The sequence below is a fragment of the Thermobia domestica genome, chromosome 7 (genome assembly GCF_964235325.1).
Source record: "Thermobia domestica chromosome 7, izTheDome1.hap1.1, whole genome shotgun sequence".
In the NCBI taxonomy this organism is placed as follows: domain Eukaryota; kingdom Metazoa; phylum Arthropoda; class Insecta; order Zygentoma; family Lepismatidae; genus Thermobia; species Thermobia domestica.
In genome coordinates, this window is record NC_137460.1 from 201,154,816 (window position 1) to 201,171,397 (window position 16,582).

Genomic DNA, 16,582 nt, shown 5'->3' on the forward strand with positions numbered 1-16,582 from the left:
GTAGTTAGTCCGATTCTCGAGCAGGACTTCTCAGGAATAGTTACTTGTGTTTATTGATATCACCCAGTATTTATGGTAAGACTAGGTAGTAATCTATCAGTAACCAAACTTGTAGTTATTCAGAAAGATAAAAGAGCTGCTGCTGAATTAAAAAGGATCACATATTACACAGAATTAATGCGTAGGGTTTATATAGTGTCACGCATATTATGATGTCTTTGAATTTATACTTCATATTATTAAATGTCAGTTTTTCTTTCTCTTTCAGGTTAATGTCATGTCGATAAGGAAGAAAATGTGCTCCACAGTTGCAAAAGTTGAAAATGTTCGTATCTTTTTTCTAGGATGTTAAACTGCAAAATTATCACATGAACGTTTGTTACGAGTATAAGTTTTCGTGATTTATATAATATAAAAAGAAAGAAAAAAAGTTCGTGTGGAGGCTATCCAGCTGGGAACACTTACATATGATACGAGAGTGAATGATCTTGTGATAACCTGATGTATTTCATTGTGCACCCTTTCCAAGAAAAAAAAAATACAAAATATAAATAAATAACCTAAAATACACACATATATAATATATATATATACATATTTAGTATAAATAGTTTGCCATGGGCTTAGCAGAGATTGCTACACTGAATAATCGGTCTATGTTAAAGCGAGAGAAGATAAAGGAATTGAATTCAGCGGTGGAGCAAAGGATAGTGACTGCAGTGATTTATTGGTTCAAGTGGCAACAGAAAAGAATTATATATATATTTATATAACATCTAAATATATATATATTCATAGTTATCTACCCAGTTCTTTCCCTAATTAACATCACATCTCTAATGAATTAATTGGTTATATTTTCTTTAAAACACCTTAATTAGGTGTGTGCAGTGATTAAGATTTAACTAGAAATAGCTATTTAAAATGATTTTGTTATCGTTACTAATTTTGGTTAGTAAAACAATCTTAAAAGAAGATTTGTAATGACGAGATGCTGTATTTACCGCATGTATTTGCTAGGACCCCAAATGTTATAAAATACCTTGTGGATCTATACGTCGTAAACTTTCTATCCCGCATAAAATGCTTTTCACTTTTTCTTCCGAGCACCACGAAGAGTAGAACGTAATTCTTAATGTTAAGCCGTATTTTGCGTATGTGAAATTCGAATTATGGAAATTGCGTTTTCATAATAACCATACAAAACATTGGATTATGCTGATGTATAATTTTACACCTAGATTAAGTCTTGGGGAAATTTCTGTAAAATCATGAATATCATTTTCGAGACGTGTAATATGAAAAGTGGTAGTGCGTTGGAAGAATGAAACTTACGAATCTTATTGCTTAGTAGCAGTATGTGAATGACTAGTTGTAGTGTAAGTTTATTATAGGTACATTTTACTAGTGTGTTTTTAAGTATGTTGTACACAAAATAGTTATCGGTTCTGGCAAAACATTGCTGTTATTACGCCCATGCCAAGTTTAGAAATTTCGCCGAGATATATTTTCTACCGCATGCTTTTTGACAGGAAATCTTTTTGTATGAATCAAACACGAACGACCTAACTAAAGAGAAATAAATATTCAGTTAGTGTAAATAATTATGATGGCAGTTAAATTATACACTAACTAGTGTTTGAATGCGTGTATGAGAAAATAATTTTGTCATCTTCATGTAAATTTGTACATTATACCTGGGTATAGTACGTCGAACTTTCAGAACTGTGTCTGTAGAGAACTACCTCGATTTGATACAGCACATATATGTAACGAAATACTGCGAAACAGTGAATAGATATTTCAGTGGATCTGGTCGTTTTGTATGCGTAGTTAGGTCTGATATATCATTTTTGTCCTTGTTCGAAGATTTTTTTAATGTCGAGCCTCTCAAATTTCATTCCTTCCTTCCTTGAATATGATCAGTCAGAAGTTAAATTGGGTTTACATGTGGCAGTGTAATTTGGAAAGGCTCCGGAATGACGAAATATACTTTCTGGTTTTTAAATTGAGATTCTGGCTGACCATTAACGTATCTTTTCTCTCTCTCTCTCTCTCCTCGTGATATAATATTTAAATATGACTCTGCTTTTACTGGTAAACAGACGTAAGCATATGAAGATGTGTGATTTATTTCGTAATAGTTGGGGTAAATACGGCACTTCTCGTGATATATTTTTTTCACATGTGATACAAAAAAAACATCATATGGTATCTCCCAGCTTTTGCTTTTGGTTATATGGTACATACGGTATCCAACGTAAAATATATATCTTTCAATTCTGATGTGCATTTGGAGTTTCACTTGACTATTTTTAGAATGGAAATGAGACAGGGATGGGATGACATACACAATAAGTTATACTCTACCTGTTTGTATATAAATATATATATATATACATACCTTAATGTTATTTTCCCATGTTGGTGGAAAATAATGAATCGATAAAACAGATGTATAATCCACCCAGCGAATGCGTACGTGCGTGTATGTGCGTGTGATTGAAATCAAATTGTTATTGTTTTATTTAAAAATTATAAATATATTTGTTTATAATGTAGTTTTTTTTTTTTTTTTTTCAAAATGGAACATTTAAAAATAACTACTACTTCGAAATTCAGTTGATGTTTTGTTTGCTGCTTAGGTGCAGATCCTAATAACTATGAATAACGATATTAACTATCTTGAAGATTGAACGATTGTGTTGTTTAACACAAAATTTATTGATCATATGCAACGTTCTATACATGTTAAAAGAAATTTACTTTGAAGTGATAATTGAAGAAAGTCGGAACTACATATTGAGTTGCTTTCAAGAACATTTCAGATAAAAACTTGAAAATATCCAAATGTGGGAAGTGTATACCTAGATTTTTTTAAAAGAAAATAATAATAATAATAATAAAATCAGGTAATTGCTGAAACGCAGCTTTGAAGAATATTTTCTTAGGTGATGACAAGCCAGATTTTGATGAATGTTCACAATCTTCAAGATGATATCAAATTGTGTCTTGTTCAAAGTCAGATTTTCTGTTGAAAGCTTCAGCTTCTATTCGTACTCGCAGACAAATTTATAATTTGATGGTGTTAGTGTGTTTTCTGATCTTATTATCTTAGTCTATCCCATATATGAGTATGAGATAATGAGCATCGCTTTTAAGCAAGTATGTGGCCCGTTTTCTGAATAAGACTGTATACACGTCTTTTTTTTTTCATTCAGACAATACTACAAATACAGATTTGTTAATATTTTTTTCTTTTAGAAGTTTCAAGTGTTTACATATGTTAATGATATTTCTCATTTACCATTGTGCATGGTTCAATTCAAATTTCAAACAACTTTTATGTACATAAAAAGTAAATGTTACAATAAAATAAGCGTTTGTATTTTGAAAGTAACTATCCGCGTGTGTATGATTAAAGCATTTAGAATGAACTTATTTTAGGAAGTTAAAAAAAAAAAAAAAAAATGAAACAACGGAACTGATTCCCATGACTTAATTTGCTGTGCTAAGAGCTAACTTTTACAAGTGTTGATGAAAATTGTTTTCTCAATTTACTATGTGCGTTTAGAAGTAATATTTAAGTTAGTTTATTATTATTTTTTTTCTGTGCGTGCTTTAGAAAACACTGTTTCTTAAGTCGCAGTGAAAATAAAGAAATCAAAAATAACTTTTTGTATCTATTGCTGAAGTCAGTAAATCATTGTATGTGGTTTTGTACATACAATTATTATGATTATTATCATTATAAAACTTTTTAAAAAGTTATGCTGGTATTTCCGTCTGTGTGTATTGATATTACGACAGTCTTTTCTTTGTAATTTCTTTTTTACTCTTCAAGTTTACTAATGTATTATTGGTAATGTTATTGTTTTCTAAGAAGGCAATTTAAAATTCTTTAGAAAGAGAAGAAAATTGTGAAGTGCAAGAAACATTTTGAATGACAGCTTTTTAGGCACCTTGAATGGGGAAGATCAGGGAGTATATAGAATTTAATATTCGTAGGTTGCCTTGTATATACCAGAAAGTTATACATACTGTATTCTGATAAGGTAATTAATAAATATCAGTAATACTGTTTATATATGTATATAATCAACATGCAACAGCTAAGTATAAAATAATAGCATTGCCGCTGTTCTGTGTTATGGAAGTATCTTGCGGAATAATTGTTTGTTCCATTAGTGTTTTTGTATTTCTTCGTTGCGAAGTGGCTGACTCGCGTTTTTGATATGCATAATCCTGGGCTTGATCCTCTGTGGGTTAACCCAGCCAGCGTTGGAAATAAAATTTCTTTACCTTGCATCCGATCAGAAGATATCCATAAGTTTTCGTTGGTCTGTGGCAACTTCGTCAGTGTCGCTACTTACACTACTAGGGTATTAACGTGTATATGGAGTTTTCTTTCTGTGGCATCGTATTTCCAAGTCGACGCTCACCCTGTACAAAATGGTAGGCAGTCAAAATGTCAGCACAATTGTCATAAAAGTCTGTGACCACCATTTTGCATACGGTGCGCATACAGACTCGGGACTTGTTGCAGTTTTCTTTTCACAATACTTTTCAAATGATATGCTACTCGACCCCTCCCCCTCTCCCGTACCTTTTGAAAATTGTGAGTTGGTTTCTGTTTGGAACCCTGGGGCAAAACTTTTTCATTCAAAATGTACACCTCGAAAAATAATGGGATACATGTGTGCCGATTTTTCCATCCACCCAACCGTTTCCGCAGAAGTGGGCCGGGATCAGATTTTATAGACGCGCTGTAGTTATGGCATGTGCTCTACTTTGCCCTGCTCTTGTAGACGTGTACAGCATCTTGCAGAAAAACAGACATCACTGTTTGCTTCCGGGGTGCTAACATTACATATGCTTTCCTTTTTGTGCGTCCACCCGTTCGAGCCCAAGCACTTTTCTTGATATTAAAATACTACAAAATCCTCAAGAAGGTCAAGTACCATGTATTTCCCAAAAGGTCATATTTAGGAAAAAGAACAAGACAGATAGAAAGATATCCACAGACACGTTAACAGCCTACCGGCGTGATTGATAACAGTGTCGAAGTTACCACAGAACAAAGAAAACTTTTGAGGAAGTCATCTCATCATATATGTAAGGTAATTATCTCCAGTATTATATATGTACGTTTAACAAAATCTCGACTAGTGGTTCGAATCCCAGGTTAGTTGGTTCTCACTTTTTGGATCTTACTTTTCTTTCTTTCTTTTTCTTTTTTTTTTTCTAATATTCCAGAAATCCAAGGAAAATAAATAATCTCCGTAACTTTCTATTCTAATAAATACAAAATGCTTATGAATAGAGCAGACACAGATACATTCCAGGCTCATCTATCTATTCTTTAACAATGGTGTATTATACAGGGTTTGTCCGTAAAGTAATGAGACGGTCTCGTAAAAATAATTCATTGATCGGGTCGGTAGATATTGTTACAATTCTTCTAAGTAGTCGATACACCGCTCCTACACTGCAAAGACTCCTTGGAAGTCAGCTGCCGTAACCGCATTCAGAGATTGTGACAGCCTGTTGGATGGTAGGAACATCGTCGAAACTGTGACTTTTCAGGCTCCTCTTGAGCTTTGGGGAGAAGAAAAAAAGACTAGTGGGCTCACATCGGAGCTGTACGATGGCTGTAGCAAGGTTGCAATTTCTATCGGGCCAGGTAGGTGGTCACAATGAAGGTAGTGTGGGCTGGAGCATTGTCTTGGCGGAGCTTCCAGCGATCGACAATCTCAGGTCGTTTCCGTTTGATGGGTCTGTGCAGATGCGCAAGAACTTCTTTGTAGAAAACGGCGTTGGCGGTTCGTCTGCCGTGACGAAAAGTCAAAAACAACTTTTGTGCCACGTATGATCTTCACTGCGTCAGTGCTCGGATACTACTGCCGCCCAGGAAGTTGCGTAGCGTAGACGCCCCACGACAAATTCTCCCTCCGGAAAGCGCGCTGCTAGCAACGAGCGCCGCACGGCGTCCAGTCTCATAACTTTACGGACAAATCCTGTACATTAGTCGTGTTCAACCTTTGGGTACTTGCAATCGGCAGACATATAAATGTTGGGGACTGACAAAATAAAAAGACTAGAAGCCGGTTCCTGGAAAAACTGAAACCTATTTTTGTGAAAAGTTCTTTAAAAACCGTGCTTCTTCGTTAACTTGTTTGGAAATTAGGAGCCCTAGTACAAGAACGGACATAGGCTTCGGCGAAAATCACAATGGTTTCAGGAAAAACTCAAAACTCGTTTCGAGAAAACTGAAAACCCGAACCGGTGTAAGGAAGAAACCGAAATCGGCTTCGGTGAAAAGACTTTTTTTTCCCCTAGAAACCAGTTTTGCCCTTTCCTCCTAGAAAGCACCGTTCTCCATTTGATGTTTCACTCTATCATTTAAAATAGTGTATCACCATTAAAAATTAGTTAACAGTGGAATTTGCTAAATTTATAGTACATCAGGGCGTCTATCGGTCACGAAAATCCCGAAATCAGAAAACTGTCATAAAAGTCAAGAAATGTAGCTTTTGGATCACTTTTTTTTTTTATTATTATTATTTTATTTTTATTTTTTTAATCTACAAATATAACTACAGACTGGAAAATTTTGTTGTATAAAACGTCAAAATTCACCACCAAGAATGTCCAGTGTCAGCTTTTGACGCTACAAATCGCAGGCAAAGCAAGCTTCTATCGCATTCATGAAAATTCGGCCTAATTCGCACTTGAAAATGTTACGAAATTTTATGGTTTGGTAAAGAAAAGATCACTTTTTTAGAATTTTAGTAGACCAATAATTTTCAGGTTTACAAAGAAATTGTTTTTTCTCCATTTTCTCGAAAACTACGCATGAGCTTTCAGTCACGCAAATCATTTTGTTCAGTAACATCGATCGATCGGTATATGTCCCATTTGTTTGTTTGTGTGTATGAAAGAGACAGAGAGAGTAGTAGAGGTCTGCGCGGATGCGGATATCCGCATCAAAATGGGTATTTGCGGATATATTTCTTTTTTGTGCGGATAAAGTTGCAGATATGGTTTCATACATCTTTTCCGTACCTAAAAAAAAGTGAAGATAGTGAAATGAGCACTAAGAAACGGTTGTTTTGAATTAAAAGTTTTAAAAGCGGTTAAAAAAATAACTAAAATCAAAATAAGTATGTATGAAGCTTGTGACTGTGACAGCAAAAGGACAAGAAATGACCCGAGAGAGTTGTCCTTTTATTGCTCTTTTCAATATTTTTAGCAGCCTTTTTGTAGGTGAATGACATGTCTGACCTAGGCAGAACGAAACGACAGGCCTCTTCGCTATTCCTCAAGTACCGCTGTTTACTGTTTAAATGGAAAATGCCACCAAAGCCACTCTGATAAAGCCTAAAATTTTCAGACCATTGACCTTGAAGATTAAGGAATGTCTTCAAATAAAGTTTTCCAGCCTGAGAAGTTAGAAACCAAAACCCTAATTTAACACAGCACATCCCCTTCCATAATCTGAAAACTGGTCAGCAGGCTTATATTTGCCTTTTGTGACAAACTGGACAAATTACAATAGTAAACAAATTACACCATTCTTCAGAACCTAAAATCTAGGAAAATACGGAAATAACTCTCTTAAAACAGTGCTTATGTGTTTAAAAATATTTTCGAAATCACGACTATTATAGAATATGCAAGTTCGCTACCTCATTACTTGCGGATGCGGATAGAGATGCTGCGGGTGCGGTACTAATGCGGATCCGCGCAGACCTCTACATATTGCTTTGTTCAGCTCGATCTAATCTGTCGACTGATATTTACGCGAATCTAATGCGCACTTCAAACAGAATCATGAAATGAATATTGTTCGCAAATGTTATATCCATCAGTGGTGAAATAAATTAATTTTATAGTTACCTACTACTTTACGCTGGAAACAAACGTCATAATATGATGTCACTGTTTGCTCTCCATTTCGTGATCAGTTTAATTCAAACGCTCTGTGAAATAATAGACTAACAATTAACTGAACAAAGTCGACAATTGCAACGATATTGTGACGTAAGAAAAAATTACAAATTTGAATACCAAAGTTACCGGTGAACCTAAGGGTTCAAATTGTACTCGATTCTTAATTCAAATTTCGATTGTATTGCACACCATAAGTTTGATACTACCTCTGCACAAGAACATGTGCATTAGATTCTCATAAACACGGCACTCATATGTCTTAGATTTGGACAATATTGCAATTAATCAGAAATAAATTTAACAGCTGAGTATGTTGGTAGTGTCATAATTGGATGGTCGTTCAATAAGTGCTTCGAAATAGCCATATATATATATATATATATATATATATATATATATCAACATAATCCCCATTTAGCTCGACATCTTTTTCAAGCGTTTTTCCAACTTTCTTAAGCCGTCTAAAAAAGTGGGATTTTGAAAGGTCCTCAAAATAGGCATCTGCTTGGGCAATGACCTCGTTCGACGTGAATATATTTCCGCCTAGCCATTTTTTTTCAAGTTTGGAAATAAAAAAAAGTACTGGGGCTGAATCTGGTGAATACGGTGGATCTAATTGAATTTTAATTCATAATCTCACCATCGAAACTTGTCTTGATGGAACAGATTTTTTTTCTCGGCCAAGTGAGGACTTTTTTCTTCCTTATTCTGTCAATCGGTGCAATAACGACGCATAATACTCTCCATTTATCGCTTGTCCTTTGTCCAATCCGCGTGCATTCAAAAAAAAAAAAAAATGGCCATCAACTTGTCCAGCGATTTCACCGTCTTCGGCATCTTCGAAGCTGAATCGCTTTTAAAAGCACACTGTTTCGACTGTTCCGTTGTTTTTGGAGTATAGTAGTGTACCATGTCTCGTCCAAATCATTAACGCAGAAACTCGTCGGGATTTCGACGAAAAAGCACCAAACCAGCCCCCGAATCAATGACACGATTCCATTTATTCTCCACTGACAGGTACCCATTTTACAACTGTTTGCAACCCCAATCTTTCGTGCACAATTGAAAAGTTGTACGTTGTGATATGCCAGTGGCGTTAGCTATTTCGCCCACTTTGATTCGTCGATCACTCAAAACTATATCATGGATTCATTTCGGAGGAAGTCACTTGCACTGGATGTCCTGAATGATGATGTACGGCCACATTTAAACTCATTTACCCACTTGTTAACAATCGCAAACACAAGGGGAGTATGTGCTATGAACTTCATCCAGCTCGGCTTTGATCTCTTTCGGTGTTAAACCTTTTAAATAGCAGGTTAAATGATCACACGAAACTCATTTCTTTCCGTTTTTCTAAACAAACAAAAGTTAAGTTTTTCCAATCGACTATGACAATGAAACCACGTGATGGACATAGCTGATACTTTAACTACAGTATAGTGAAGAATGACGCGTACTAAGACTAATCTTTTTCGATACTACGAGTGTCATGTTTCGGATTTTCTAAGGACTTATTGAATGACCCTCATAAATAGCGAGGCTCCCCAAAAATTTTCACGGTAGGCTTGCAGATGAACTATATGATTATGAACTACATAATGATTGGATCGGGCCCTCCTAAATTTTGGGGCTGGCTACGGGCCTGCATAGATGTTGAGTAATCTAATTGCAGTGGCGGAGCTACAGGGGGAGTTGGAGGGGCGACCGCCACCACAATATTATTTCTCGCCCCCTCTTCGCCGTCCCATTTTTTTTATCCGGTGAATGATGATACGTACAATCGATAATAATATTTAAAGCAAAACAAGCGTGGTTGCCTAGCCTCTCCTCTTGCCCCCCTGTATTACAAGTCTAACGCCGCCACTGTCTAGTCGAAGAATTGAGCATTCCAGGACAGGTTGTGAGTTTCATTTCGTTGTTCCTTAAACCATGCGTGAACAAAACTGGCTGTATTTATTGGTGCATTTTTTTTACGTTAGCCGACTTCACAGTTCATACGGAACAACGTCTGTACCCGAAGATGTACCTGGTCGCCTGAAATATCCACATAATCAATGGCAGTAATCTAACCTTTCAAAATATGACAAACGAAATACCATGTAATATGTGGCTTGCACAAGCGCAGAGCTGCCGTTGTATTTACCAATAGACAGTTCGGAGCATTCGCGGTTTTGGGTATCTCCCATGACTCGTCATTACATAATACTCGCTCAGTTACCAGGGGTCCATTTGTTTTCGTAATCTTTTTCGCGCTAACGCGTTGGCAGCTGTGATCAAAACTTCCGATCTTGAGGATCGATGGACTTTGATTCTAGATGCATGTCATGCTAGCTGCTGATATGAGCTAATGCCACATTAGCTCCTACCCAGACAGCACAATGCACGTATAGTACACGTACAATTGCACGGATGCAACATGTGCATCAACTGTATAAATGCACTCCTCTACATGTGATGCACATAAGTCACAGGTCCTATTCAACATCTTCACGTGCGCAGTACACGTGCAATGCACACGTCCTGCACAAGTGATTTACACCTACCGCACAGGTGATTTACACGCAGTATCCATATGATTTACATGTAGGACAGATGATTTCCTCGTAGTGCAGAGGTGATGTAAAAGCATATTCGAGATGCAACGAAAAAGAAAAGTAATTTATATATTTGGTGCCTTACGCTGTAACATCAATTTTTTAAAGACTAGCCATGGGCTAGCAATCTCTAAGAGGGCTACACCCTCTTTTAGGGAAGGGATTTGAGGGGAGCACTATGGTAGTGAAGGATTGGTTGTTGGGCTATGGACTGTGTTATTAAACTTTTATCATCATCATTCTGGTGGAAAGGTCTTTATGATCTTTGCGATTATGCTGGAACATAAACAAGGTATAGACATGAGCATATATACAAAAGAGTATACAATACAGAAAGAAGGGTAGAAACACATTCATACATATTCGTATTCACATACACATGTACAGGATAGAAAACACATTCACATTCAGTAAGAGTAGAAAACACAATATAACGAGTGTGGGAAATTATACAAGAGCAAAGAAAGAAATCATAAGGCATGATGAAAATGAGTGATAAGGTGAAGTGCACCTGACGCCACAACACAAGTTTGTTAGAAAGACGAATGAGGTTATCTTCTGCCTAGGGGTAGCTCTAGGCTAATGGAAACGTGGAGAACCCTGTTAGTGAAATGGAATCTCTGTGCATAGGATGGAAAAAGATAGGTAAGATGGACATGCAAACAATAGTCTTCGAGGATCTGTAGATCGAGATGGTCTGGAGGGATTGCGTAGCAAGATGATGAAGTGGAGTATTATGGTAGTGTGCAGGCGATGAGTGAAGTGCAAGATGGTGTATAGTTTCAAACAGTAGAGGATGGTGATGTGTGTAGCGTTGAGTGATGAATGATTGGAGACTTTCGAGATGGTAGCTGAGTATAGGAAATTATATTAAGAAATATAAATCACGGGTTGGGCTGGGGAGAGAAATGCCGAAAGCGTGTCTTTCTAAAATGGCTAGTTTCTGGTAGTATGAGGAAGGAGCGAAGATCCATGCCGGAAAACCATAAGTGAGAATGGGTCGGAGGAAAGTCTTGTATGTGTTGAAAACAATGGTTGCTTTGAGTCCCCAGGTTGTGCTCGTTAGTCGTTTCAGGATATTTATGCGGTTATAGGCTTTAGTTTTAACGATTAAGATGAGGCTTCCAAGTTAAATGATGGTCGAAAATTATACCTAAGTGTGTAACGGTTCGTGTGGGAATGATGGGCGTATTATGGACATGAAGTGATAGAAGAGATGGATTCCGGTGGACTTAAGTGCGTTTACGCGGTGGTATGAATACAATAGCTTGTTTTTGTGGCGTTAATCTTGAGTTTCCATTTAGAACACCAGTGAGTGAAACGATCGATGGCTATTTGTAATGAGAGGTTGATATCCAGAATAGTTTTCCCAAGAGCAAGAAAGGCTGTATCATCTGCATATTGAAACAAGTGGACGTCAGTAAAAAGATGTGGAAGGTCTGCCACAAAAAGAATGTACAATAATGGGGAAAGAGCAGAACCTTGAGGAACACCGCGCATGAGGAAAATTGGATGAGATAGCTGTTCGTTAATGGCAATGTAAGAGATGCGACAGCCGAGTAAATGATAAATGATGCGAATGTATACCATCGGAATTTGAAATTTAATGAGTTTATAAATTAACGCTATATGGCAAACCTTGTAGAAAGCTTTTTCAAGATCGAAAAGGACAAGACATGGTGGTTGAATAGAGTTGTGAGGGTTGTTAGACGAAGTAGCTGATAGTTAATAGAGGAGGGGGGACGGAAACCAGCTTGATAAGTCGGTAGTAGTTGACGGTCAAGGAAATATGGGTGTAGGTGTTTCACAAGAATGCGCTCGAATATTTTGCTGAAAGTAGATAACTGAATAAGTCGGAAGGAAGAAACATCGGACGGTAGTTTAGCTGGTTTGGGAAACATGAGTGTCTTGGATACTTTCGTCTGTGGGGGAAAAACCTGTGCGTAATATTAAAGTATAAATGAGTGCCAGCAGAGTGAATAGGATAATGGGGCTTTCTTTAATATGTCGATAGGTGATGGAGTCGAAGCCTGGTGAGGTATTGCGTTTATGCTGGATGGCAGGTGATTTCTGATACTGTGATGGGAGTGGTAAGAACATGATTGGGAAGTGTATGAGAGAGTTAAAGTGAAGGACAGTTAAGATCAACTTGATCTACTTTAGTGCCTCTCAAAGTGGGGTCCGTGAGACCTAGCCAGGGGCTCCGCGACACCTAAAAATTGAAATGTGTTGTAATAAAATTGAACTCGCAGCTATAATGGAAGAATTATTTTTAAGATTCAGAAACTGCAGCTGTGGGCAGTACTAATAGAAAACAATAACTATTCATCATTTCCAGTGCTCAAGGATTTCTTTGATTCTTCAGGTGAAAAGCTCTGCTGAAATGCACACAACACTTGTAGTACACTGAGAACATTAGCTGCAAGCTTTTGAGAATATTTCTCCGTCCCACAACCTCGTAATGGTGGGATTGAAAATCCTTTCACTAATGTAGAAATCCATGACATAGAAGATATGAATCGCTCTAGCACAAAACAAGAACAGCAATTGGAACTATCCTGCGATACTTCATGGAAACCCTCTTCAAAGAAGATGAACTTGGTAGCTTTTGGTTGCGTGTGCGTTGTGAGTATAAAGAGTTGTCTAAAAAGGCATTGCAACATTTGATACCTTTCTGATTCACTTATGTGAGGTTTCTTTTCTGCTATTTACAGTATTAAAACCTTAACGAAATGGTCTTAATGTGGAATTGGACCTAAGATTGATGGTGACAAAACGTATTCCAGATTTCAAATCAATTATTGAAAAACACAAGTATTACATTCCTCACATTAGTGACTTCACATTTGAGAACATTGTTTATCAAATGAATTTAAAAAAAAAAAAAAAACATTGATTTTAAGTCTTGAAAGTTACTGTATTTGCAATCGAAATTTCGTTCATTAGGAAACGATCATGTACCTTTAGAATAAATTGTGTAATTGCATTATTTTTCTTGATCTTGTTTTTGTCAGTAGTAATTGCAATGGGATCGGCAGACTATTTTCCGAGTAAACAGGGGGTACGCGTTATCGGAAAGTTTGAGAACCACTGATCTACTGGATGATTGTTGCCTATGGTATCTGATTCTGAGGGTGTGAATATAGTTTGGAGACAGTCCGCAAGGCATTGGCTTTTTCGGTGTCGGAATGCAATGGCGTATTGTGTAAAAGAATCGGGTATAGAGTCTTGGAGTGTTTGCCAGAAAGAGCATTGAACCGTTTCCAGTAGCGAGTAGGATGAGTTGTATCGGATAGGTGATTAAAAAGTTTTAACCCACTGGCGCAATTTGTAAGCAGAAACATAGTTGTGAACCGTGTGTTGAAGTTGGTGATGTAGTCTTAGAATTTCTGGATTTCTGGTGCGAAGAAATTCGCGGTAAGATTGACGTGACGACGGACTAAAGCTACCTAGGTAGATATTGTGGTGGTAGTTTTGGACGATATGGGATTGATTCAGATTGAGGGATATAAAGTGCAGATGCCTGTTAAATGGAAGTGGTTATCAGAGCAACCTGTTGTGTAAATTCGTCTGGTGTAGTAGGAGGTTCGGAATCGACCAAGGCATTTTCAAGATAGGAACGATATTGAGGCCAGTCGGCTTTGTCATAACGGAATGATAGACGTGATGAAGGTAAGGATTGTGCAGGAGCCAGACCTGAATGATATATGAGCTCGATGGGTGCATGATCACTTCCGATTAAGTCCAGAAGATCTATAGTGCAACGATTAATGATGGTTTTTGAAACAATTGCTATATTGGGAGTGGTATTGCTGATAGGGCGAGTACAGCGAGAATAGTGCCTATGGTATGGACTGTGATAAAGTCAGTAAAGGAGGTTCGGTAGGCGTTTGAACGAGTATGAAAGTTGACATCGGCCAGAATAGTGAAGTGTTTATAAGTATTTGAAATCTGTAAGAAGAAAGCATGAGGTATAGGGAGACCAGGGTGCACATAGATGGTAGCAAGAGTGAGAGCGATATTACGGAAATATAATGTGGTGATATATTCTGGAAGGCCGGGCCGCGGTGTTTCAATGCTAGAGCGTTCACCTCTGGTGCTTGGGGTCCCGAGTTCGATCCCAGCCCCCGCCAAGTGAACTTTGTGGTGGACAAACCGTGTGCGTGGGTTTTCTCGGGGTTCTCCCTCTTTCTTCATTCCACCATTTCATTCATTACTCATCATCACCGTCTCCTTTAGCCTAACCGGCATAACCGTGGGACGTAAAACTCAAAGATTTCATTATATTCTGGAAGATGTAAGATAGGACATTTATGTGATCGAAACGGGATTGTGTGTCGAAAACCTATTGCAGCTCTACCATTGGCTCTGAGGGCTTCTATATGACTATCATGGCGGAGTAAAGTGTAGCGAGAATAGAACAAGATGAAGTGGGTTTAACAAAGGTTTCGTTAAGGAGGCAAGCTGTGACATGTCTGTCGTGTCGTGACAAAACGCTGTAACTTTGGCGGAGAAGTTTTGCGAAAATGAGCCTTAAAGTTTTCATTCGAAAATGTGATCTGTATCGTGTAGAACCAGTGTACCTTGACTTTGGAAACACGTGGTTACATGTAATGTTACGTAAATTCATGTTGTGTGATTAAATTTGGTGAAAACTGATTGGTTGACCATTATTGCCTAGTTACACTGGTTCTACACGATACAGATCACATTTTCGAATGAAAACTTTACGGCTCATTTTCGCAAAACTTCTCCGCCAAAGTTACAGCGTTTTGTCACGACACGGCAGATGTGTAACACCAAAGACATCACCTTCCAAGTATATCAGAAGTAACTAATAATTGTCAGTGAGAATTTTACTTATTGAGTTTATTATTTGCAAGGAGCAAAGCTTTAGGTAGTATATTTGATATGTTTGCCCAGTAATAAATAATGCCACATTTTCAGCTGTAATCGGTCTCAAAAATAATTTTGTAAACCTATGACCTGTCTGACAGTAGTTATATCAGTACAGTGCTGCCACCTGTTGATCTTATATCCTAGCTCAGCGGACGTTACGGAATTTTTATAGTCATTCAGCTGTCATTCGTCGAAAAATCTCTATAACACCGCCTGGAGGAAAAACGACAACTATAATTTAACATTACAACGATGGCAGCCGCTTCGGTGGATTTCCGCTTCGAACCGTGATTTTTCCTTCACTTCGGTGGCTATCCGCCAAAAAGCGACAGCGGACCGACGATAGTTGGTAGCACATTAGGCACTTTCTCTAGAAACAAAGCTAAAAACTATCATTTAAGCTCAATAAATCATCAGCGTCAGCAAGATGGGCAGAAGTATATACAGTAGTGCTCCGTATTTCTCTCAGGGGGCGTCCGAGGATGGTTTAGAGTATGAAATGCAAATAAGTTACGTATCTGCCCTTGAATTATACTCATTTTCGTACAAATTAAAAGTTATGGGGGTTCGGACACGATGGACATCCTGTTAGTGCGAACCGGACCGCCGGTTGTCACGTCATTTATTTCATCAAAGCGAACACTGCATACTTTTTATGCTGCTGAGAGCTATTTATAGTGTTCAGATTTATTTGATTGAATATTTATTCGAATGTACGTAGGCCTTCGAAAAATGCAGGTTACTTTATATTATTTATTTAGAATGAGTAATATAATTTTTAAAATATTTAACTTTGAATTAAAAATACTATAGCCGTATTTCATGTTTTAAATACTAGGAGAATGAAAGTAAAAGTATACACTTGCACGGTATTATGGACGTGTCATACACATGGCAGTAGCCGAGCAAATGCACATGTGCACACAACCGCTTAAGCGCGGGTTATTTAAATGTGCTTCATCCACGCAAATGCACATGTGCACATAACAGCTTAGGCACGGGTTATATAAATGTGTGATTCATCCATGCAAATGCACATGTGCACATGCACGACTTAATCACCGGTTATGTACACCCATGCGCAAAAAAAATTGCGCGTCTACTGTAACTCACGATTTTTCGCAATTATTCCA

General features: G+C 37.5%; 1 protein-coding gene across 2 annotated transcripts in view; it reads left to right on the plus strand.

The window, feature by feature from the left end:
* Rab7 (RAS oncogene family member Rab7) overlaps positions 1-4,083 on the plus strand; it is a 61,555-nt gene extending 57,472 nt beyond the window's left edge. For both annotated transcript variants that reach the window (XM_081765762.1, XM_081765763.1), the window contains exon 5: positions 269-4,083. The gene's annotated coding sequence lies outside the window, so the exon portion shown is untranslated. The remainder of the gene's footprint in view (positions 1-268) is intronic.
* The last annotated feature ends 12,499 nt before the right edge of the window (positions 4,084-16,582 follow it).